Below are 16,839 nucleotides of genomic sequence, written 5' to 3' on the forward strand. Positions count from 1 at the left end.
AACACGTGAACATTTCTTTCAAAATAAGACGCACAGCTGTAACACAGGAAAAAGACCCCAGGAAACTGAGTTAACGATAAAAACCCTGAAAACCAGAAATTTCACACCCGAGCCTCAACTCTCGCGGTCGGGTACCAAACGACTCACGGACTGATACCGGTCCATGGCCCAGGGTTGGGGACCGCCGATGTAGGTAGTATCTTACTTCAGCTGAAGACGGCAGTGCTTGCAATAAAATCTGTCACTTTAGGAGACAGTGTGAACAATTTTTCAAACCTGTGAATTTTTTGTATCTCTAAAATTATAGAAATATGATGTCTTCAACTTGTTCATCCACATTTAGCTCCCTGACTCGGGCCTCATTAATTCACAGATAGTTTTACTCAGCAGTTTTATGTTTGACATGCAATGAAAGCTAAATGTGGCTAATGGCTAAGAAACGTAGGCTCGGCTTTTGGACTGACACTGAAGCACCTGCTTTCAGCTAACAGGACCCAGCTCCCCTCCCATCAGCACCATGGGGAGGAGAGAGTTTAATCATTCAAGTGAGGATATTCTAATGTTTTGTAGCTTGCACATGCTAATCGCTGCTCTCTCTTTTGTCTTGCAAAGCAGTGCCGTTGTTGATGTTGTTCCAGAGCCAAGTACATGTGCACAGCTTGTTTCAAGCAGAGAGAACTTTAAAGAATACTTTGATCCTGATTTACTTTTCCCTGTAAGCAAAATTGCCCAGAATTCATCTTCAGATTGGATACAGTATGTGCGTACTGATTCTGTACGTTTACTGGATACGGCTCCTTTGACTCTCTTTCCACAACTTATCTGCATATATATCTCACTGAGATGAGCAGGGGTCAAGGGTCAGGGCTAGGCCACCAGAAGCAGCTCGAAACATGCTTCACAGATTCATTTGGAGGTTTGCTGTGCAGCTAGCATGTTATTTTTTAACTTAAATTGTTTAAGGGATTTTAGTGGACGAGTCTTTTAAGGTCCATTCTTTAGTTTTTAACAGTTTGCCCAGAACTGTTAAGCACTGGTGGACGAAGCTAACGACGCGAGGTCATATGGCAGACAACGGAAAACAACTTGCATAATTAGACGTTAGAAAACCACTAAAAATATGAATTATTGTATAGAGTCACGACCACACCAAAACATTGGTTTGTACCATCTGTAGGCTATAACATATGTCCGTGAGTCGTCATGAGTCTTTGATCCTCTGGTTCCAGTGATGTTTACATCAAGAGAACGTTCCTCAGCTCTGCAATTTCAGACTGACGAGAAGGGTGTCTGTCTAAAATAGTCTTAGCATCTGTGTCACAGACCTTATCTGTTATTATTCTACATTTTATTGTTCTCTCTGTGATATTTCCCATACCGCTATCCTCCATACCGCATTACCGCTAAGCTGCCGTCTCATTTTTGGTTGCATGTGGTCAGTGAAGTCTTTTTGGCTCTTGGACACAGGTCGGTGACTCAGCTGCCACTTTTCGTCGAGTCTTAAAGATGTACGACGTCACTGTCAGATACTGTTGAAAGCATCTGTAGCGCATTAAAGGAAGTAGCAACTTGATTCCTGAATGTTAATCAGTATAAACTGTGTTAAATAAGAGGAATTCTGGTGGGTAAACAGCCGTCAGTAATTAGAGGGGAGGTGGAGTAAGAGTTGGAGACGACCACATTTGAGAAGATCTCAGGATGAGACACACCACAGACGTTGTCAGTTAGACTGGGGTTTCCTGCAAACACACATCTGCCACACTGTGTAGATCTCCGTCTGTGACTGTGATAAGAGAACTGCTCATTGACTGGCTTAGTTCTTTAATGAAATCATGTTATTTTAAGTTTAGTGTTACCTGACTTTCTAACCTTACAAATGACACTTTTATTATGGAAGAATTGTTTTCTAATATTTGGTAAGCAGGGATCAGGATGCACTCGCTGATCCAGCCTAGCCAGCCAGGCAGGCACTGGAAGGTCCAGCCAGACAAATGCTGCCCATTCTGTCAGCTTGCTAGCAAGGGCAGTGAGGTAGATAATAATTGGCAGCTTGATTGTGCCATTGCCAATAATGTCGGGGGGGCATCAGATCACCGTGGGCATCAGAAGTCCCCAACAGGACCAAGAGAAAAAGGCTCACACAAGAATGACCAGATGTAAAATAAGAATAATAATATTTCAGTGTATGAAGAATAAAAAAATGTTTTTAAACCAAAATTCTAAATTTGACCTCTGCATTTTTTTCTTTTACCACAGACGCAAACACAATTCAAAAATCTATGAAGGTAAGAAGAATAATGTCACGCAAACCAGAGAGAAGCAGCACCAGAAAGGCCAGCAAGGCAAGAATTAAGACCAAAGCCTGGATCAGGCTCTTTATGGGATCCCTGAGTGACAGATACTCGGCTGAAATTACACATGGAGATCTCCACCCCACTCGAAGCTGTCCAAGTTTTAATGTAAGTCATTTTCTTTCTTTAAGTATTTAAGTCAAAATAGGTGTGAAAGAGATTCTGGTGTCAGATTTAGGGATGGGTACCGGTATCCGGTGCCATGATAGCACCAGTTCTGACATAAACCGTAGTAACCAGACCGAAAAGCAGCGCACATTTCGGTGCTTTATTTTCCTGAGCTGTGATACACTTAGGTAGGCGGGTCCAGGTACGTACGATCTTTTAGAGCAGAGCTACAGATTAAAAATGCCCAAGGCGAAGCAGTCAAAAGTCTGGCTGCACTTCACAGCAAAAGATGCAAACTCAGCAGCATCAAGTGCTTTAAGCTGATACTGTGATACTGTCAAAGGAGGTAACACCTCAAATCCGATGAAACACCTGGCGACGCATAGCGTTTTTTTTTAAAAGCCGAGAAATGCGCCGTATTTGATAGCTTGCTGCGAGACCTCACACCGAGCACATCTACTGCGGGTAGAGCAGAGTCCTGGCCCCTAGCCCTGCCAGTGTAGCAGAAATGATGAGGATGATGATGCAGCAGCAGCCGTTCTTCTCTGCGTGAGTAGCTTAATGTTGTTCGTGTGTAATTTACGTTGAGTAGGCTAACCACGTTATTACATTAATGCATGTAAGGTGAACTAGCAAACACCGTCGTAGCTACATGCGGCTGTCTTCTTGTTTGATGGCAGATACTCCCTTCACCCTGGCCAAAAAGGCTAAAATGACCAAAGAAAAAGAGGGAAACAGCTAAACATGAGAGGTTTTTGGACAAAGTTTGTGTTTTTCCATTGTTTAAGCACCGGCACCATTTCGAAAGTATCGGTTTGGTATCGGATAAAACCTAAACGATACCCATCCCTAGTCAGATTTCACCTTAGCAAAATATAGACATCCACATGTAGATGGGCAGTAAGGCTCTTGATGGTGACTTATGCTATGGGCTTGAAGTTGGCCTTTAGTTTTGTCCGCCACATCCCCATTGAGTTCCTGATGAAGGCTCTTAGGGTCCTGTTGATCCTGTATAGGTCTAGGCATTCCAGGATTGAGTCATAGTCCTTCTTGTAATCAATCCAGGCGGTGCACCTAGTCCTGCAGTCCTGGCTCACTGGTACACTGGTGCAGCTGGTGTTTTGCACCTCTGGTATTCTTGCTAATCCCTTTCTGTGCCGCATTCACAGGGCTGGACTGGCCATTGGGCGTACCGGGCATTTGCCTGGAGGGCCGCTCGTGATTTTTCGTTTTTATGGGCCGATGGGGTTTTATTTCTTTTCTTTTTTTCAACGGTATAAATGAAAGCTGGTGGATTGGCCAGTTGGTCATGATCGACTCTGGGCTGGACCAATTACAGCCGAGGAGGTCGGACTTTAAACTTGAGGTGAAAAGGAACACGGTTTGTCCCGCACTACTTCAGCTAGAAAGTTGCTAATTCAATCATGAAACTGATCAATGATCAGCTGATCGGCTTTTCTCTCTGCGCCGGAAAAAGGAAACCAGCAGATGTCGCGCTAAACAACAGCAGCACGTTTAAGCTTGATCAGCTGTTGTTAGAATTTATTTAATATTAATTTCTAGTATCAGCTGATGTTTTCTGGAGCCACAGCTGTAAAGCTGCTGGTCATGATGTCGGTTTGGTTATGTGGTGAGAGGGAAACATGAAGACGAAACCAGGAGATGTCCTTACTGAACCATCAGAGCTGTGATGGAGAAACAGGTTTACCTTTAGGTGACATGAATGAGTTGAAGTTATGAACTGTTTCTGAGAGACATATAACACCAGGATCCTTTTCTAAGCAGCTGACAGCTGGTAACTGTGCAGGGGCGGGTCTAGCAAAGTGTTGCCAGGGGGGCATGTAGGGCATTAACAGGGAGAGGGGGGCACAAAGAAATACTTTCTTATTCTCATTTAAAATGTCTCACTTTGAATAAATAATTATCTGAATCTTACAACCAAAGTTTTCATCTGATGTAAAATGTATAGAAATCCATTATTGTATTCAGTAAATATTAAGTCTAGTATATATCCTAGTAAGTTATAGTATTCTTTCCTTTGTTAAGGTACCATCTGTGCAGGCTGCAATTCTGCTGAAGAAAGATGTTGAATGAATTTAATTACTGGAGAAAAATAATAGATTTCTGTGCATTTGTTTTATACGTGCATTAAGTTAAAATCGGTTTTATCAGTTAAGCATCTTGCTGGGAGTTGGCAATCCTATTAGTGAGGTATATGTAATTATAAATTAGGTTGTTTTATATTTTTGCTAAGTACTGTTTAGAATAGCAGAATCGTGAGGATAGTGAGGTTTAAGTTTATTATAAAGGCTTTATGGCTTTAATACCACGGAGGGCCGGTCACTATTTGGTGACCACTGAAATTGAGACCTCCTGTTTAGACTGTGGGAACTGTTGACAGGAAACCAAATTAACCAACATTTCAGCTCCTCACTGTGAAATAAACAGTCTCTGGGATGCCATGCAAACAACTCCTTCTGTAAAATATTAAAGAAATGAAGCAGCTACGGGAATGAAAGTCCACCTAACACTGTAGTGCAGGTGTATTAATTTACATGATTTTTGTGCTTTTGAGTGCCTTTAGTTCATCCATTGATACCAAAAAACAAATCTTCAATACCAGTGTGTCACCCTCTGACAACTAAGCCGACTTTGATGCAGCTGAAAATCCAGTTTATTACACTCTGCCTTCTCACAGTAATGCAATACTATTACTTACACTGACTTTGTGTGTGTGTGTGTGTGTGTGTGTGTGTGTGTGTGTGTGTGTGTGTGTGTGTGTGTGTGTGTGTGTTTAAAGGGGTACACTATAGTTGAGGCCTACAGGGGAGAATGCTGAACCTTAGATGGCTTGACCTTATTTTAGATAGTCATGGTAGCATTTTCTGAGCCACAAAATTGCTTGGCATCACTTACGTTAAATATCAAATTATAGGTCTTCAAACCTCAAACCAGTTATACCTTAGGTGCAGGAGCAGGTGTCACGATACCCTTCTTCAAGACATTGGTTGTTTCAGTGGATTTCTCACCTGCCACACAGGAAGCCTGGTTTCGATTCCCAGCCGGTGCAGGAGCTTTTTTTTTTTTTTTTTTTTTTTTGAAAAACATCAGTTACCAACACAATATGTGCAGATATGAACACTTTACAGCTGACTGTAATGTTCTGGAAACTTGTACACATCCCAGGTCCCCACCGGTTTATGAAGTGCTGGGGCTAACTGTGCCCGTGTGCTGGGAAGGTAACGGAAGGTAACTTCCTGCTGCAGTAATACCGGGCTAGCTCATTTTTCTTTTTAATAGTGTAATTTTATTCAACTTCAGATTCAGAAACGATATGAATTTGGCCAACAGTTAGGGTTGCCAACTCCCTGAAAAATAAATAAGGGACACCTCGTGGCCAGGGCCGGGCGACCCAATTGTCTTCACCCTTCCCAGTGTGGTAGCTCTTTTTTTGTGTGTGAAATAATTTTTTAACCATTTGACTTGAATTTGATTTAAGTAGATGTGTATTCTTTGTGATATGAACACATGTGAAACAAATGATCATTTAGCCATTTATTTTTAGCTCAAAATGACAACATTAACACATAAAACAGGTCTCCTTCTTAAACAGAAGCCTGTCATGCTTAACTTTTGAGAATATAAGTAAATCTTTCTTTAAAAGAACTCTGTCCTGCTTAACTTAAAATAATAGAAAACAATAGAAAGAAAAATATTCTTGTAACTGTGCACATTTAGTGCATTTAGTACAATTGGCTTCAGTTGAGGTATTATTTCAGCTTTTCTAATGCTAATCAGCTGCTCCTGTTTGTAAACCCGCTTGTTCCCATGATTACGCATCTTAACTCATCATCATTATTCATCTATGTATTACTTTTATGTATTAGTCATCTATTTGTTGTAATCATCTATTCTTGCAGTTGTTTATTACACAAAATAAATTATATTATCACACTTCTGGCCACATAGCGCTGATATTCACTGCACATGCCCATATTAACTTTTTCCAGCCAGGTGTTTTCCTTTTCCCATTCTTCCCTTTCTCTGAGGGGAACAAACATTGCTGCTCTAATGCTGGGTTCACACTGTGCGGTTTTAGGCCCATTTTGAGCCGATTTTTGAGTGATCGGACCGATTTTGGCCTTCATCGTGCATCGTGTAGTATACGTGGGGTAACGAGAAGTGATTAACACCTCACGACCAGCTCCCGATCATCAATCGCTCGTGAGGGTCTCACCACAGCCGCTCACACTGCTCGCGCGCAAACACGTAAACGTTGGTGTAAAAGATGGAGCAGCACGGCTGTGCAGCGTGTGATCTGGACACAAGCGATGGAGGCACAACTTGTAGAACTTTGGAAAGCTCATCCGAGCCTTTTCGATGTGGCATCACAAAATGATCACGACCACAACAACCGTGAAAATAGTTGGATTTACATGCTGCTCAATCACAGCTGCCCGATCAATGTTTTTCATTAGCAATTTAGCAAAGTTGATGGTGGTGGTGTGTGTGTCTGTGTGAGTGTAAGACGGAGAGAGAGAGCGCGACAGATTTTCTGTTATAACCTTCATTTTATGGAGGCACAGTGTGAGCTCTCAGGTCGCATCAGAGCATCGGGCGGTATAGTGTGAGACCTGCATCGTGACCTACCAACTGCGAGTCAATCGTGCAGTTTGAGCAGGAGCTGAATAACGTGACTGAAAAAAATCGCACAGTGTCTGCCCAGCTTTAGGTTTACTGTCGTCCGAGACTTGCACCGCAGTGTCTGCGTTTGTTTCCCTGTTGGCCATGCTTCTTGTTGTGGTCATTTGTTGTCTTCCGGTATTTTCTCCGTAAGCGACCTTTCCTCGACCAATGAGATGAGCGGTAATCTGAATTGTCATACTCGTAAGTGTGCTGTCAGCTCATTGGTCACAAAGCAGGAGAGGGGCTGGGAATTATGTTTTCAAACAAAGCGTTAATTCCATTAAAAGTTATAGACTACTTTTGATTCTCACTGTATTACGGGACAAAGTGCGTCCCTTATTAGCTCAATACGGGACGTGTACTTTTGTTTCTAAATACGGGACGATTCCGTATTTTAAGGGACGGTTGGCAACCCTACCAACAGTAGAGATTTTGACTATCCGGTCTTTAAGTGATGACGTGATAAATTTTGCTTCCACGTCCAAACTACTCTGCATTTATTAAGGCTACTGTTTGGTCCGTTTACAGCATCCTGCCATGCGATTGCATTTGTCTCTAACCATCAGGATCCTTCACGTTAACTTTTATCAGTGGAAAAAAAGTTAGCTTGTTTATATTATGGTAACATAGCTGTGTAGCTAGCGATCACGTAGCACATCATTATATACCAGCTAGCCCAACTTCAGTAACCCTACAAACGTCACTGCTGTTTAGTTTACTGTCTTCATTTATGTTGGAAGTGATAGCAGAGCCGTACGTTTGAATTTTCTCAGAAATCTCTCAGTCAGAACATGCTATATCATGTTTAGGTGGAAGCTAGCGAGCTAACTTCCTGCTAACTTCTAACTCCATTAAATTTCATAAATTGTGTTTTCATGGATGCCTGGATGTTAAACTTAATTGTTACACCTGGTAAAGCAGCAACGCTGATCATTTTATTACAGGTGAAAGAATTTAGACATTTTTTAACTCTCAGTGATGCTGGTGTTTGTTTGACTTTGGGACCTGCAGCGGAGTTTGGGCCCAGAGATGGCTAATAAGGTCAGACTTAAAGACCGAATACTGCTGTACCGCGATAGTGCATGTTGATGATGTCATCAAGCTGCGCCTGTTTTGGTCAAAAGCATCGCATTGGCTGCAAGCATGGAGCTTACACGTGGGGAGGAGGTGCTCATAAAGAAGACCGGCGCGACGTCGGTCACATGCACCTGGTTTGGGTTTAAGCAGTCGGGTGTTAAGCAGAAAAATATCATCTGCAAATTATGCCGGGCGACAGTAATAGTGAAGAGACGAAGCACGTTTTGGAATATGAGGAAAACCCTGCACTCTCCACAAACGCCCAGTCAGTCAAGTGGAAAGAAAAAAGAGGCCCTACACACCAGCAGACTGATCTTTTCCAAAGGCACAGTTTGCACTTTATTTTAAACAACTTAGAATTTAGTGTTTTACTGATATTTAACTTTTTTATTCAAAAATTGTTGTGCATTTATCTTCATTTTTATTTGTAATGTAAGAACTTTGTGTTACAGTTTTTGGAAAAAGATCTGTTACATCGTAAAAATTATTTGAAAAGTTTTGTAATTTAAAAAATAAAAAAAACCTTTTGCACAATATATGTTCTTAAAACGGCATGCTATACTGTTCAGTCATTCTGACACACACACACACATACATATATATATATATATGAAAATAATATATCGCAATATATATCGTTGCTGCATATGCTTTGAATTACACTGCAATATGGATTTTAAGCCATATCGCCCAGCCCTATCTCCACCCATCACACCTGAGGATGATGTTAATAAAACCTGAACCAAACAACGCATGATGGGATAACATATGACAACATGTGTCCAGTAAATTGACCTTTTTCCTGAAACTCATTGAGCTCCTTGGACACAAATCTTTGGCGACTGCATTTGAGGTTTCCATCTTTGTGAGACAGACGCTGACAAGCCTCACCTTTATGTACGTCTGAGCTAATGTTGGACAATTAAAGTTAGCAACCGCTACATTCATGCATTCATTATGTTGCAATTTGTGCTGTGTTCTTACTTGTGTTCTTGGTTGAATAGCATTGTTGTGTTGCCCTGAATTGCAGCACTCTCCACATGACTTGTTCACCTTCTGTTGTGCAACACATTTAAATTGTGTTGTCTGTCTGTCTTTTAACACAGTGATGCTCATCTTCTAGCTGTGCGGTACAGGTAACAGCAGGCACGTCGTCACACAGTGATTTGTGGATCGCTTGGTGCACTTTTGCTTTGCCTTCTGTTGGAGAGAACACATAACCTGTGAAGCCTGAATATGCCTTATTTTGACAGGTTAGGACACCGACTATAACATTAAAGAGTTCACCATTAAGAACAGTGTTGGTGGTCCGTCTGCTTCACATCTCAACATAGAACAAAAGCAGTAGAATAACACATGAAGATGAAACCAGCTGTCAGAGGGTTTAATGTCAGAGCCAGACATATTCTTATATACCATAAAATATATGAAAGGTCAAAATCAAGGTCATTTCCACTAGGTCCTGTAAATAAAAGTACTTTGCTATAATAAACCGTTATTCTAGTGTAACTGTTTCATTCTTTTCTCAATTGATTTTTTTCTTATACTGAGAATAAGAAAGATTCTAAATAGAAGTAACTGACTATTAGATAAAGCACATTGTTGATCTGATTAAGCAACGTTATTCTGAAATGTGGTCAACTTTGTTTTTTGCTAGTTCACCTGTAAACCAGGTGCTATGAGCAACTCTGAAAGTAGAGTGTTTTCCGGCGAGCTGACATCATGGACTAAACACTTCAATATCATGTTTTTTAAGCTTAAATTATTCAGTTTGTCTACGTCTGCTCTCTTGTATGAAATGTGCTTTAGTGATGATTGGACTCGTGATGCTAAATGTAAATATATTTAGTGTCATATCCTCTCCATCAGCACTTTGTCTTTGACTGCTGTGGAGTTATAGATGTAACTGCTTGTTAAAAGCTTTAAAGCTCAATGCAAAAGATGTGAAAAATGATGTGTGTAGGTGGGAACACATTAAATGGAAAACAAATTAACGCTTACTGATGCTACTGTAGCAGTAATAAGGTGTTAGAGAAGAGCTTGTCAGCAGTGGTGACGAAATGCGTTCAAATGGCCCCTCTGGACATGACAAATAAAATGCAGGTGTCCAGAGGAAAAGATCCAGCAGTGGAAAGCACGATGGTGTACGTCAGGACCTTGACACGGGGAGGAGAACCTTTCCCCTTTAGCTGTAGGCTGTGCTGTTTATCTGAAGGGCAGGAATTCAGAGGAACAAGGGCACTGCAGAAACTAGAGGACTTTGATTTAGTAGCTAACTTATATACAGTCAATCTGCTTCCTTCTTGCCCACTCCTGAATGTTCAACACCTCAGTGCTGAGTTTCCCACCATCCTCATATAGTCTCCGAGAGTAAACAGCGCATAGACGTAAATAGTAACTCCCTTGCTGTAGTTTAGCTCACTTCCTGTTCACTTGCCCCTGGGCGAGAAGGCACAATGACGAACACCACCCACATTAGCTCCCCTAGCTGGCAGTCAGGCTGACGAGCAGGGTGACACGGGGGTCATTTGTTTCTGTCACGAGCACAGAAATAGTGTCCCAACTCCTCCTGGGGTGGACAAAGCAGGCACACATTCATTGGCCTGCAGCCTGGGCGGGATGTACTCTTGTTGTGATTACCTGCCTCTGCAGAGGAAGGGCTTTCTCTGAGGACCTATGGAAAAATGCTGCCGTCTGCCAAGCGCCATGATTAGCACCCCAGCCAGTTCCTGGGTCAGCTCAGAGGGCAAAAGTGTCTAGACCAGCCAGGGGGATTTCCACAGGCTCGAGCCTGAGCTGTAATTATTACTGCTAACAGCAGAGCCCCGACTCTCGGGGCCCAGTTGCACTTCATGCAGTTGTGCAGAGTTAAACTCCATTCAGTGTGCGGTGGGAGTCAGATCAGACATTGGCTTTACATATGGTTTGAATATTGCATTGTTAATGGCCCCAATTTTTCATTGAGTCGTGTTATTTGATGTGAGCAGATCAAGAGTTGGGCGGTTGGAAGCCAATTTGCTGATAAGTATCGAAAGTTAAATGTAAGAAAACTGTAGCTCTGGAAAAAAACAAACTTGATTGATTGGCGTTGCGTAGCTGTAGGGGGCCTCTTCTGCTCATTTCAGGATCTTCTGCCTTGTTTGCAGTGCTCTTACGCATCATTGTACTTTACAGAGTTGTTGTTGTTGCCAGCAAAAGCACAACCAGTTAATGGTTCGGAACTCTGGCTTATCTCGGCCATCAATGCAACAAAAGCTACAATTATCTACAAAATAAACTCACTTCCTTGATTGTTGGACAAATAATGCATTAAACAGTTCCAGATAAACCTCTGTGTTGCCAGCCCCTGTGGGGAAGGAGAGACTTTCAGGCCACCAGAACTGGAAGAGCAACTCATTGAGCTGCTCAGGAAGTGCTTTGGTTCCAGTGCTTCATAAAATATGAACACCTTATATAAGCAATTATTATTTGAAAAAACACTGTTTCATTCTTCATGAAAAGAGCTGCAAAACATGCCCCTGATGCTTTCTACCTGCCAACAAACTGAGCATTTCTTATATGTCAGCGTTTTTTCTCTCCCGGAGCCTTCTTTATATAGGCTCACATGTTATTTTTGGCTTTTTTTCTGACGTCCGCCTCCTCTCTCTCTGGCCCTTCTCCACGAGGGCCAAGAAAGCCTGGCACTCGCCTGAAGCTCTCAGCCAGTCCTGGGCAGCTGGGATCTGGGGGAGCTCCCTGCAGTTCCGCAGTGTGCTGGCAGCCCCCTTTCTCTTGCCCCCGCTACTTTTAATTCTGCCTTTTTACTCCAAGCCAGGCCCAGAATACAATACAGAGGAGCCCTGTGCTGGGAACAGAGACACACACCCTTAGGCGTGTACACACACATCCACACTTTTATAAACCATTGAAAGAGACAAGACCAAAGGCGTAAAGAGGAGCAGACGCCTCTCAGATGCTGGGCTTGGCTTCGTGTGGCACTCGACACAGACGGCTGCACACAAGATAACTGTTGTTTATTGTTTATGGAGGGACCCTCTGCCACACTCCGCGCTCTCTTCATCTGGAGACTCCTAAAGGCCCCCGGCCAAGAGCCACGGGGGAAAAGCAAACTGGAACTCTGTGTATCTACTGTATGTGTGCAAGTGTGTGACCGTGTGTGCAAAACGATCACACGTATGCAGTTGTGTTCACACGTTCAGCTGGTACGTGCACTTGTTGTATCTGGGACTATTCTTCTGCGACTTCCACGTCGAGTATGTGTTGTTTGTTCAGCGAGGGGTTAAGGAAGCCATGTTCTTCCACTGTGGTATTAGTCACAATAAAGTTATTACAGCAGGCCAGGGTACGCTTCCACTCGGACCTGACAAGTGATGCAATTCTACTATATTATGTAATAGATAAGTAATTGCACAGCCTGATTGAAGTACCTGCGGTTATTGAGCGGCACCTTATCATCATAGTGATATATCGCTAGGTTTCGCTTTCTTACGGTCAACGAGTGCTGCCGTAATTAACTTTTATCCTGGAAAGAAAACGTAAAATATTACGATGTCCGCTCCTCCCAGCCATTGTCCATGTGCTAAGCGATACTTCTCAGTCTGTGCCATGTTGTCAGACCATGAGAAATTCCTCCCTGATGGTGCATGAAAGCACTGTATTATCTTTTCACATTACCAACAATGTATCAAAAAGTCCATATTCGTCTTATAGTTGATATACTTTTTTTGGATGTCCCTCAACCTTTTACCAAAATGTGAAGTTGGTAGGAAAGAGGCTGCAGCTGGACAATTATCAGTCTAATGGCGGTAGAGCATGAATAGCCGGGTAGCCCTGGGCACTGTGAAAAGGTCCTGCTGACGACTGCACCGGCGGGGTCGCAGCCCCTCCGCGAAAGAGAGCGAGAGTAAACAGGCGTAATGGGGAGAGACTAAAAGAGACTTGGACTGTGTTCTTGTAAATAATTGCATTCATTGTTCTCTGCCACTGTTGGTTATGGTCACAAGCTGTTTGGTAGGCCCCTGTCTGTCTGGTGCTCACCATGAGCCTGGTGTCAACCCCTACGCCCGCAAGGGGAGCGACTTGTGCCAGGGGTGAGGATGCCAGCTCCCTGACCCAGTGGCCCTGCGTCTGATGTGCCCACGCCAGGAGCAAACAGTCCCTAGGCCTGCTCGGAGACTCGGGGCGTGCTGTGCGCATGCTGCTCCGCTGTTAAATAAAGCTGGTTCAAAGAGCACATTCTTGCCCCTAGCGCAGCAGCGAAATAGCAAGCTTTCTTGCTTGTAGTGTCAAAGCACCAGATTGTTTCACTTTATTGCTTTGCCTTTATCTCGGCTGACCCCGCTACAATCTGATTGGATGCACCGTGTTATTAGACTCTGTTGTTTGCTGTGGGAACAGCAGATGGCTTATTTGGACCAGATTACCTGTGCACCTTATCTTAAGTGTAGAATTCGTTCCAAGTGCTGAAGAAAGCTGTTTGTCCACATTGTGTATGTGGTGCAATACAGTTGAGCTTATCTGGACGTTAACACCCACTCATACTGTAAACATCAAATATTTAACCGGTGAAAAACTGTTGTCATCATTATGCATGTTTTATTGACTGTACTGTGGCCATAATTGCTGTTTGAGATTGGCCATTAAAATCTAGCAGTAGATAAGACCGTTACTATGATGACCGCAGCAAAATTTTAAAGTGGAAGCAGACTGTATGAACTGTGAATGGTAGAGCCAAATGCAGACACAAAAGAATGTGGAACAAAACTTGATATTTAACAAAAGCAGAGCCGTTTAATAAGGCAGATTTTTTTTTTTTTTTTTTTGTGCAAAGTGCAAACAAAAGGCAAGACAAACTGATGAAAACTAACCATTAACCTAAACTGGGAGAACTAAACAAACAACATGAAGAACCCTGACATGACACGGGGCGACCGTGGCTCAGGGGGTTGGGAATCGCATCTGTAACCGGAAGGTCGCCGGTTCGATCCCTGGGCTCTCTGTCCTGGTCGTTGTGTCCCTGGGCAAGACACTTTACCCTACTTGCCTACTGGTGTTGGCCAGAGGGGCCGATGGCGCGATATGGCAGCCTCGCTTCTGTCAGTCTGCCCCAGGGCAGCTGTGGCTACAACTGTAGCTGCCTCCACCAGTGTATGAATGTGAGAGTGAATGAATAGTGGTATTGTAAAGCGCTTTGGGTGCCTTGAAAAGCGCTATATAAATCCAATCCATTATTATTATTATTATTATTATTATTATTATGACCCTGAACATACCTGGACAGGAAACATGGCGAGAAACAACAGACGACCTGCCGACGAATGAAAGAAAACACACAGACTAAATACACACAGGAGGCGATCAAGGGAAGTGGAAACACAAGGGGAAACAGCTGAGGCTAATCTGACATAACGAGACAAAGAAAGCAAACCTGCACGCAGACTTCCAAAATAAAACAGGAAACACCATGGAATGATGTAGACATGATAACACAAGCTGGACAACATGAACAAGAACACAACACAGAACACCTAAGTGAAACGTAACTAGACTTAAGGCAACCAAATGTTGCCTTAAGTCTACATTTGGTTGCCTTAAGGCAACCAAATGTAGACTTGACATATGTTACTCAACATATGTCAAGGAATAACTTAAGAACTGAAAACGCAAACTGAAAACGCAAACTGAAAACGCTGGGTCAGAGACCCACGATCGTGACAGGAACACTGTGACAAGTCACTAACAATAATGATTGTTCGGTAGCTATCTGGTCTTTAAGTCTGAAGTTACTCCAAGCTTCAATTTAACAGAGTTAGAAGTTAGCAGGAAGTTAGCTCGCTAGTTACCTAAACATGATATAGCATGTTCTGACTGAGAGATTTCTGAGAAAATTCAAACGTACAGCTCTGCTATCACTTCCAACATAAATGAAGACAGAAAACTAAACAGCAGTGACGTTTGTAGGGTTACTGAAGTTGGGCTAGCTGCTATATAATGATGTGCTACGTGGTAGCTAGCTACACAGCTATGTTAGCATAACATAAACACAGTGAAGCTGGAGAATGAACGCTAACTTTTTTCCACTCGATAAAAGTTAACGTGAAGGTTCCTGATGGTTAGAGACAAATGTAATCGCATGGCAGGATGCTGTAAACGGACCAAACTGCAATCAGGAGAACAACTGAGATAATCCATCCACAGGACCAAAGATGATCAAAGAGACAAATGTTACAAAACGGGAACGGTAATGTACAAATGTCTTATCTCTGAAGTAGAGAACAAAAACAAGCACAGCCCAAAACAGCATCACACACAACCTGTAAGGATAGAACCTCAATCATGACTGTGGGGCTCCGGTAACAGCGACGGTGCCAGCGGTGAAGTGGAACGCACGAGCTGTGCTCGGCAATGGAAGGCAGATGCTCCCAGGCTCCTTCTTACCATCTACAATCACCGCTCTCATTTCTCCATCCGCTGATAGGTTTAAGAGAATTTGAAAAAGGGGCCTCCCTCACAAGGGTGACGTCTGACTTTACTATATGGAAAATGTCTGAGAATAAATGCAGACCTCTGTAACCAAGTGGAATTGGATCAAATCTGCCCCAGGCCACCGCGTTTGATCTGCAGCCCTCTTCGGTACAGCAACCCACATTTTAGTGAACAGCACATCAGGAAGTTATGGTATTTGGTCATGTATTAATCTGACATCACAGAGGGGGAAAACAATTTTCATATGTTGCCTGACATTATGAAAATGTAAGGTCTTGAATTCGTTCATTTATTCTCATCTTGTCTTTGTTACTGCTTGTTGGGGTTTTTTTTTATTTAACATCCTGCAAAACCGGTAACCAGGTTGGTATAATGGGTTTGTTTCTTTTAGTTTGATATTGTGTACATTATGCTGTTGAGTACTTGCATCTGTGGTACATTCCTGCACAGCCAACAGAATTTCTAACCCACCAGCTGAAGTACAACACAATGCTTGGATTAAATCGAGCTTTTTATATGCCTCTTGACATCATCCTGTTGCAAATAGCATGTCCTTCATATGTGTTACAAGAATAATTGTAGGTGGGGAATGTTTTATCAAGTTGACTGAGGTCAATCACTACACCACAATGAAGCAGAGATCAAAGACAAGAGGGAACAAAAACTCTATAGACCTACAGGTAGTTTAGCAGTTAAACTGGAAATATGAAACACTCACCCACGCACATTCAGTTTCCCAGCTAGTGTGGGATGATCCCTAAAGATGTGAAACTCAAACTGTTTTGTGTGTTGGTTTTGATCATGTGTTTGACATCAGATGATGGATAGGTGTTAAACGCTATGAATCACAGAGGAAAAGTTCTTTTATTTAGCAGATATACTTGCAGGTTGTGATTTTAAAGGTCGATAAAATAAATAATGCAACAAAGTAATGTTGCTGTTTATACGGCCAATTGCTCTAAAATGTGTCTCGAAAGAAAAGATGCTATTCAAATATCTCAGCAGCTAAGCAGTTGATAGATGTCTGAGATGGTTTTATCGTTGCATGCTATTAATTCTGTGCTTGCATCAGCCATTCCACAAACTCACGTGTGACCCACTGCTCTGCTGTGGAAATGGCATCAGAAAAAAT

The 16,839-nt window shown here is 42.6% G+C and overlaps 1 long non-coding RNA gene across 2 annotated transcripts in view; it reads left to right on the forward strand.

The window, feature by feature from the left end:
• LOC309710518 overlaps positions 1–16,839 on the forward strand; it is a 116,226-nt gene that overhangs the window by 62,111 nt on the left and 37,276 nt on the right. For both annotated transcript variants that reach the window (XR_014277730.1, XR_014277731.1), the window contains exon 2: positions 2,257–2,459. This is a non-coding gene — a long non-coding RNA (uncharacterized lncRNA). The remainder of the gene's footprint in view (positions 1–2,256; positions 2,460–16,839) is intronic.

Source organism: Aulonocara stuartgranti (assembly GCF_965226115.1).
Source record: "Aulonocara stuartgranti genome assembly, chromosome: 7".
Classification (NCBI taxonomy): domain Eukaryota; kingdom Metazoa; phylum Chordata; class Actinopteri; order Cichliformes; family Cichlidae; genus Aulonocara; species Aulonocara stuartgranti.